Source organism: Triticum dicoccoides, chromosome 3B (genome assembly GCF_002162155.2).
Source record: "Triticum dicoccoides isolate Atlit2015 ecotype Zavitan chromosome 3B, WEW_v2.0, whole genome shotgun sequence".
Taxonomy (NCBI): Eukaryota; Viridiplantae; Streptophyta; class Magnoliopsida; order Poales; family Poaceae; genus Triticum; species Triticum dicoccoides.
This window is the reverse complement of record NC_041385.1, coordinates 854,871,653-854,879,086: the sequence shown is the minus strand read 5'-3', so window position 1 is coordinate 854,879,086 and position 7,434 is coordinate 854,871,653. Positions and strand designations below refer to the sequence as shown.

At 47.0% G+C, this 7,434-nt stretch overlaps 1 long non-coding RNA gene across 1 annotated transcript; it reads left to right on the top strand.

Annotated features, from left to right (window-relative positions):
- Positions 1 to 5,210: 5,210 nt before the first annotated feature.
- Positions 5,211 to 7,168, top strand: LOC119282700. The gene is made up of 3 exons (XR_005138840.1): positions 5,211 to 5,557; positions 5,997 to 6,118; positions 6,870 to 7,168. It is a non-coding gene; the product is annotated as an uncharacterized LOC119282700 (long non-coding RNA).
- Positions 7,169 to 7,434: the final 266 nt, after the last annotated feature.

Genomic DNA, 7,434 nt, shown 5'->3' with positions numbered 1-7,434 from the left:
TCTACTAGAATTTCAAAAACTGGAATTGATCTAATCTAACTTAATAACTAAGAGAAACGATCTAATCTTTGATTGATCGGGGCGAGTGTGGGATATATATAGGACGCCGATAACTGCCACACGTGTGGTGTATTCGACATGCGCCCACACATCATGTGTGGTGTGAGCAGGAGGCAGCCCACACGGGCTATGTGTGGGGGGATATTAGAATTTACCCACACGTGTGGGCGCGGCTGCTTCGTGCCACACGCCAACAAGTACTACTCATCTCCACCCCGCGCGTGTGGCACGAAGCAAAAATGCCCACACGTCCTGACGCAACTACGTTAGGTACACCGCGGGATGACGATTTAGTTGCCATACTGGTCGGCAGATGTAGTTATCCGGGATGGCAAATGTAGTTGTAAAAGAACGGCAACTCTATCTGTTTTGGTTAATTATAGTTGTCATGTCTAATTTATGGTAGTTGTCGCGTGTAATCAAACCGTAGTTGCCGTGTGTGATTAACTACTTGCCACATATGGTCAAGCAGTAGTTGCCATGTGTATTTACCTAGTTTCCACGTGTGGTCCAACCATAGTTGCCGTGTGTGATTAACTATTTGCCACATATGGTCAAACAATAGTTGCCATGTGTGTTTACCTAGTTACCATGTGTCGTCCAACCATAGTTGCCATGTGTGTTTATCTGGTTGCCACGTACGCGCAACTGCAGTTGCCGTCTAGCAAAAAATCACAGTTGCCATGTTTGTTTGCCTAGTTGCCACGTTCGTCTAATTGCAGTTGCCATCCACAACGTAGGAGTGTTGTGTGGACGAAAAGTAGTTCGCCCACACGCGCATGAACTAGGTGGCTGGCTGTGTGGGCAGTAACTAGTTCGCCCACACAGCGCAGCTGGCAAACAGCTTGGTGCTAGCGTGTGGGTAAACTCCCATACACCAGCCCTGTCCTACTGGCGCACAAAATTAACCTTTTCGTGCCAAGATTCGTGCAAAAGGCACTAGACGACGATTGAGGCATGTGGGCGAATTGGGTAATTCCCACACATGTGGGCGTTAGTGTTTCCGTATATATAGAGTACAATATGAGAGAGAGACTTGGAGTAAGGGACAAGTCATACATGGTTTAAACCAATACTATCTCTAACTTCTTATCTCTAATTTAAACATAATTATACTTCTAACACTATAGACAAGGGACCATGTACTGTCCTGTCCATAATCTCGAACCATAACAAATCTCTCTAAAAGTCAGTTCTTAACATGATGCACCATCCATAGCACTAACAAAAGATACAAGTGTCTGGGCATGCATACGATACTACTAAGTGACCTTTGATGCTAATTTCCCCATCTGGGATGACAAATCGGCAGCACCACCTTCACCAGCATGCTGACTCTGAGCTGATCTTTGCTACAATAGACTACAGTCCTCTTGATGCTAGGATAGCCACCCGAGGACGATTCCTCCCTGGGTCACGGATCACGCTCAGCAGCCTTACATTTTCCATGTTGCTGCTGCATTTGGTGTGTCAGAAGGCAGTAGTGTAGCATTAGTTAGTTCAACATTCTAGGGAAAGGAAACCCATAGCATATCTTAAAGCAGCTGTACCATTTTGAGCTTATGTTCAAATCTGTAGAAACGGCAGCAGGACATGCGTATTGTCTTGAGTGACCTCGATGAGTTCTTCAGCGTGGGCGAGACTTCCCAGACATCGCAATTCTCAAGAACAGAAGCACAAGGAAGGCAAAATTCAGCAGCCTAAAGGATGCGCGAGTTAAAGCGACTGTTTGGAGCCACATTCCTTTAAGGTGTTGAGAAGGAATCATTGATCTATGATCGAATATTAATTCGGTGAAGGGAGCACCAACATAAAGGGAGGTCCCTTGAAATCCGTCGTTCGGTAGTTATTGGGGACCCTAATTTAGTTCAACTATTTTTTTTGAGACAAAACAGCGCAATTTATTCCATCGTATGAAAGTTTACAGGGATACACATGTTTTCAAGGGAGAAGTAAACCAGACATGCCGTCCCACAGCTAGCGAGGACGCCATCCTAGCAAGTCTATGTGCCTCTCCATTGCTATTGCGCTGTTCAAACTTGAAAGTGCATGACACAAACAAAGCCCTTTGCTTCTTGATCTCACGGATTATCATGCAATGTCCACCCATATTCTTTGTAGCTTCGAGTTCCTGAACAACTCTCAGACAGTCCGATGAAATATGTAGCTTTTCACGGTCCAGGTCCTCACTCAAAGAAATGGCTTCACGGCAAGCTAGTGCCTCCACCGCCTTCGGATAAGTGATGCCATCAAAAGTCACTGGCTCACTGCAGAAGCTCGATGGAAAGTGTTATGTTCATCCCGACAACATACTACATGAATCGCTCCCTTGCCAATGAACAAGTGTGTTGACAACAGACTTTGATATTCCTGTTCATGGATAGCACACATCCTCGCATACCAAATGGACCATAGGTTGACAAGAACATCAATAAACTTGTTGTTGCTAAGAGTTTCACTGAGGCCGAACAGCAAAAGCTTCAGGTCAGGTGTATCATCTCCATAAATCGGTAATGACGAGCCGAAACACTCTTTGCCATGTTACAGTCAAGCAATGAATGCCTCCATGTGTCATTGGCCACCCCACAAATCTCCCAAACCGTCGTTGTTGTGATCTTCCTGTGCGCGCGGACTTCGCCCATGCGAAGGCTTTATGCTTTGGCGGCACCCTTGTTTTCCAAAATCTTTTCCATCTTGCTTCCTGACTCTGTACATTGAAGTTACCCGACTCATCATTTAACCATGCTTCACGCTGACACTTGGTTTTGACCCTATAATGGTGGTGAAAATTCTGTTCTTCTCGTAATGCCATGCCCGGCAATCCCGGCTATTTTATACATGGCCAATGGGATTTGCTTGATCACCTCGGAGTCCATCGGTAACAAGTGCATGTTCAGAGCTGCATGAATGACACTGAGAAAATGAAATCTAAAACTTTCTCGGGAGGGTTCTGTGACACTGCACATATAGGATGTAATTTGAAATTTCGTTGGGGCCACCTCTTTCTCGATTGTCCGCTGGCCAAGCTATTATAGTGCTTAGTTCATATAGCCTTTAGTATCACCCCTCCAAATAGTATTCAGGCGTTAATTGGGACGTGGCTAAATGGAGTAGAGACAAATATTGCGAGACAAATTCAGATAGGAGCGTGTGCATTACTTTGGGCTTTATGAAACTGTAGAAATGACATGGTTTTTAACACACAAACTTGTATAAAATTTCTGCACGTAATCTACATGGCCACTGTTTGGATCTGTATGTAGTCATTACTCACTTCTGTGAAAGCCAGAGAGCCTTTGGTTACTGGGTCTGTACGATGGGAGATGATAGTTCGGGATATCTATAACCAGTTTGGATGGTGGTCCAGTAATAGGATAGGTGTTTAATCATCTCGTTCTATTTTGCCGGATGTGGCATATTTATACTTGTTTATTTTTTCTTCGGCTCTGAGCGAGCTTATTCTGGATCACATATTTTTTGATCACTTTGCTTAATAAAATGGCTACATGCATCACTTTGATGAAGAGGTCGGGTGCAATCCTCCTTTTCTAAAAAAAATTGTCCGTCCAAATATTTGTGTCTCTATCTCCATTTCTTCGGAGAGAGCACGCCAAACATGAGAAACAATTAACTGGTTCCAGTTAGGGCCGTAATGTGCGTGCGTTGCCCAGCAAATAAGCCCGTGATATCGTTATTATCATATTATAAGGCCGTGGCTTGCATGCGTTGCCCAGCAAATAAGCCCAAGATAGGTCCACCCTAAAATAACACAAATCTTACTCGTAAAGATAGAGCCGCCGGCAGATCGATGTGGACGCAGATGGCCGGCTGCGACAAGCGCGCGCATACGGCAACGCGGTGCTGGTCGGCCACGTTCCCCGACGATCTCCTCGCCCTCGTCTACGGCAAGGTCGCCTCCCCGCGCGGCCGCGCACGCTTCGCTGCCGTCTGTCGGTCGTGGCGCGCTGCCGCGCGGGCGGCGCTACCGGTGCCGGCGCTCCCGTGGCTGCTCCTCTTGCCTCGCGGCTGCAAGAGGAGGAAGGCTCTTCACTGCCTCGAGGACAGTTCCCTGGTGCGCTTGTGGGTCCTCCGCGAGGACGCCGGGAGGCGGATCATCGGTGGCCACGACGGCGGCTGGGTCGCCATGCCAGTGCCAGGTCTGATCAAGATCGTGAACCTTTTCTCGGGCGCCGAGGTGCGCCTCGCCGAGAAGAACGCGCCGATCCTCTGCATGAGCCAGCACCATGGCCCCACCCGCCTGGTCGTTATCTTGAGAGTTATCTTCTCCGCGCCGCCCACCTCGCCCCGGTGTATCATTGCCGCCATAACATACACGTGTGGCATCGCACTCTGCAGGGTTGGTGGTCCCAACAGCGGGTGGACGGTACAAGGATGTCCTAACGCGAGGCTTGCGGACATTGCATTTTGCAATGACGTGCTCTACGGCATACATTACAATATGACAATCGTCAAGTTTGAGATTGGTGTGAATGAGGACGGTGCCCCGATGGTCACTACGGAACGCTTGCTAGTCATCCAATGGATTGACGGTGTGTGGGGGCGTGGAGAGAAACCGCATCTACTACTCACATCATTGTCCGTTAGGTCAAGATGCCATCATCCCTAGTTACAAGGTATCCGTGACAATTTTGAACAACCTTCACGGCGAGACCTGCTACAAGGAAGACGACACATGGAACGACATCACCAGCGATGGCCTGAAGAGGATCAGGGCGGTAGGATACTTCATGAAGGGTCATTCGCATGGTGGCATGTGGATTCTTCCTCCATATATATAGCTAGTCTACGCTCTGTGATAGTAGTGCATTAAACTGTCTATAAGAGATATCATATATCTCTCCCTAATAATAATAAAACACGGATTGAGTCTCCGGATTCACCGTCGCAATATGCTTTTTTCCTGTGAATTTACGCTTTCACTTTGAATTTAAAACATATAGGCGAGGTGGCACTAAAAAAGCGGCTATTGCTTGGCAGATAGATTGAACCCGCAATTAATTAATAAGTGAAAACGATTTGTGTGTTGTATCGGGCCTTGGCCTGCTGCGCACTGGCGATCCGGTCTGCTCCTCTTCTCCGGACCGAACCCATGTTCCTCCTCCTCCTCTGTCGTGCTCGATCTCCGCACATCTTTTTCGCCGCGGTGAGCCCCAAACACATCCGCCCCTACTCCAGCTGCAGGTCTTCCTGCAGACGACGACGGCGGTGCCAAAGGGCCCCACATCCCAACTGGAAGGCAGATCCCCAGACCCAGATCCCCTCCCTTTGCAGCCGAGGACGAGGCCCTGGATTTCGTCGCCGAGGAGAAGCTGGCGGTTGAGGTGAAGGAGGAGGTCGCGGTGGTGTGGAGGAGGTCTAGGAGTACGTGGAGCCGTCGGAGGAGGCCAAGGTGTACGTGTGCAACCTTCCCTATGACGCCAGCAACTAGCACCTTGCGCGGCTCTTCGATCAGGCCGGCGTCGTCGAGGTTGCCGAGGTGAGCATCTCTTCTCTTAGGCCATCTTGAACGCTGGATGCTAGCAAAAGGTGCTAGGATTTGTTTCCGAGTCGATCGGTCTGGATGCATCAAGCGCTTGGATATTTTCCTCCGCAGGAGGTAGAATACTGAAGCTGTTTGCAATCTGTAATTAACGCCCTGCATAACATCAAGCATTGACAGAGGGCATTTAGATGAATTTTAATTTTGGCATCGTATCTATTTTCTTAATCTCTAAGCGTCTACACAGGCAACCAACGTGTCCTGACAACATTGGAATTTAAGAATATCATTGGCACATACAGACCACATCAAGTCGATGTATACCAGTAATGTCAATGAAGAGTCAATGTACTTAGCATGAGGATATTATTTGGTCGATGCATACAGACCACAGCAAGTCGATGAATTTTTTGACCCTGATGCTATCTTTGAGCAGGCCAGCGCGTTGAGGTTACCGTGGTGAGCAGCTCTTCCTCTTCGACCAACTTCAGTGCTGGATGATAGTTTCACAGTCAATATGTGGCACCGGTGACAAAAGATGCATCAAGTTTGCACAAGGTAAAATATGACGGTGTATTCAATTTGTAATTAGCACCCATACTTAGCATCAAGCGGTTACAGAGTTTTACTTTCAAAAAAGCAGTGACAAAGAGGACGATTAGATGGTTTCTAATTTTACGGTATTTATTTTTTGTATTTTTGAGCGTCTACACAGGCGACCCGCATTATAGATGATGTTAGTGTGCTGCCACTGTCGTTCCTCTGTAGACACACGCACATTTTGTCTGGTGAAGGGAATGCCTCAAATCATCGGACCACTGATTATGTGTCGTGTTCTTGCAAGACTGAAACTGACAAATTCGGTTAATGTTGTGGTTGTGTTGTTGAAGCTCATGTGTGCAGAGGCTGGATAGTTTTAGTATTCAGACTTTCAGTTTTCTGCTAGCTCTACTCGGCTTTGTCCTTTTGTAATGGCAATGTAGCAGCTGTGTGATACGATTGGAACGCGGAGTCTTCACTGCATATTACCTACCGAACCGATATTTCTTTGTCGACATAAAAATCTAACCTGACTTTGCTATTCAGGTGGCAAATCCAAAAATTTATTTACTGTATTTGCATTTTGCAAGATAATTTGACTGCCAAAGTGCTACGTCGTATCTCACTAGACCTATTGAGTAAGTGGTAATTTTTCCTTTATATATCATTCCGATTTCTATATGTACTGTTCATAGATTCCTTGCATTGTTCAGTTACCAATTTTCATAAGGGTCATACTACTGGACCATGGCACACCCTTCCAATGCAGGTTGCTTCCATGACCATACTTCAAATAGGGAAAATTAGTCTGCCTCTCATCATCAACTTTGGACCCTCTTTGCGTGGGCATTTTTTTCAAAGCGTACTTATATAAAATAAACTGTATTGGTTTTTAGTTTATATCTGTCCATGGTTTGCTCACATCACAAATATTGCAGCTAGACAATTCCCAAGTTTTTTTTAGAAAAGGAGGATCACCCCCGGCCTCTGCATCTGATCGATGCATGCAGCCATTTTATTAATTATTCTCAGAGACCTTACAAAGCATTACATCAGTATAAGCCTGGAACCACCATCCTAGCGACACCTGTTGCTACTCCTATCCCCTTGATGCAGGGGTGCCGAATGTCCGAGCCTAATACCAAACAGACATTACACCACAACCTAACATCTAAAGCCGGATGTCCCATCACAGCCACATACCGGGAATGGGTCACACACCGGTCCGGCGCACTCACCGAGGCTACCGCCGCCGTCATCCACATAACCATCTCCAGAGCAGGCACCGACGCAAAGACCTTGCCAGGTCAACTGTCAACGCCACCATGGCGCCA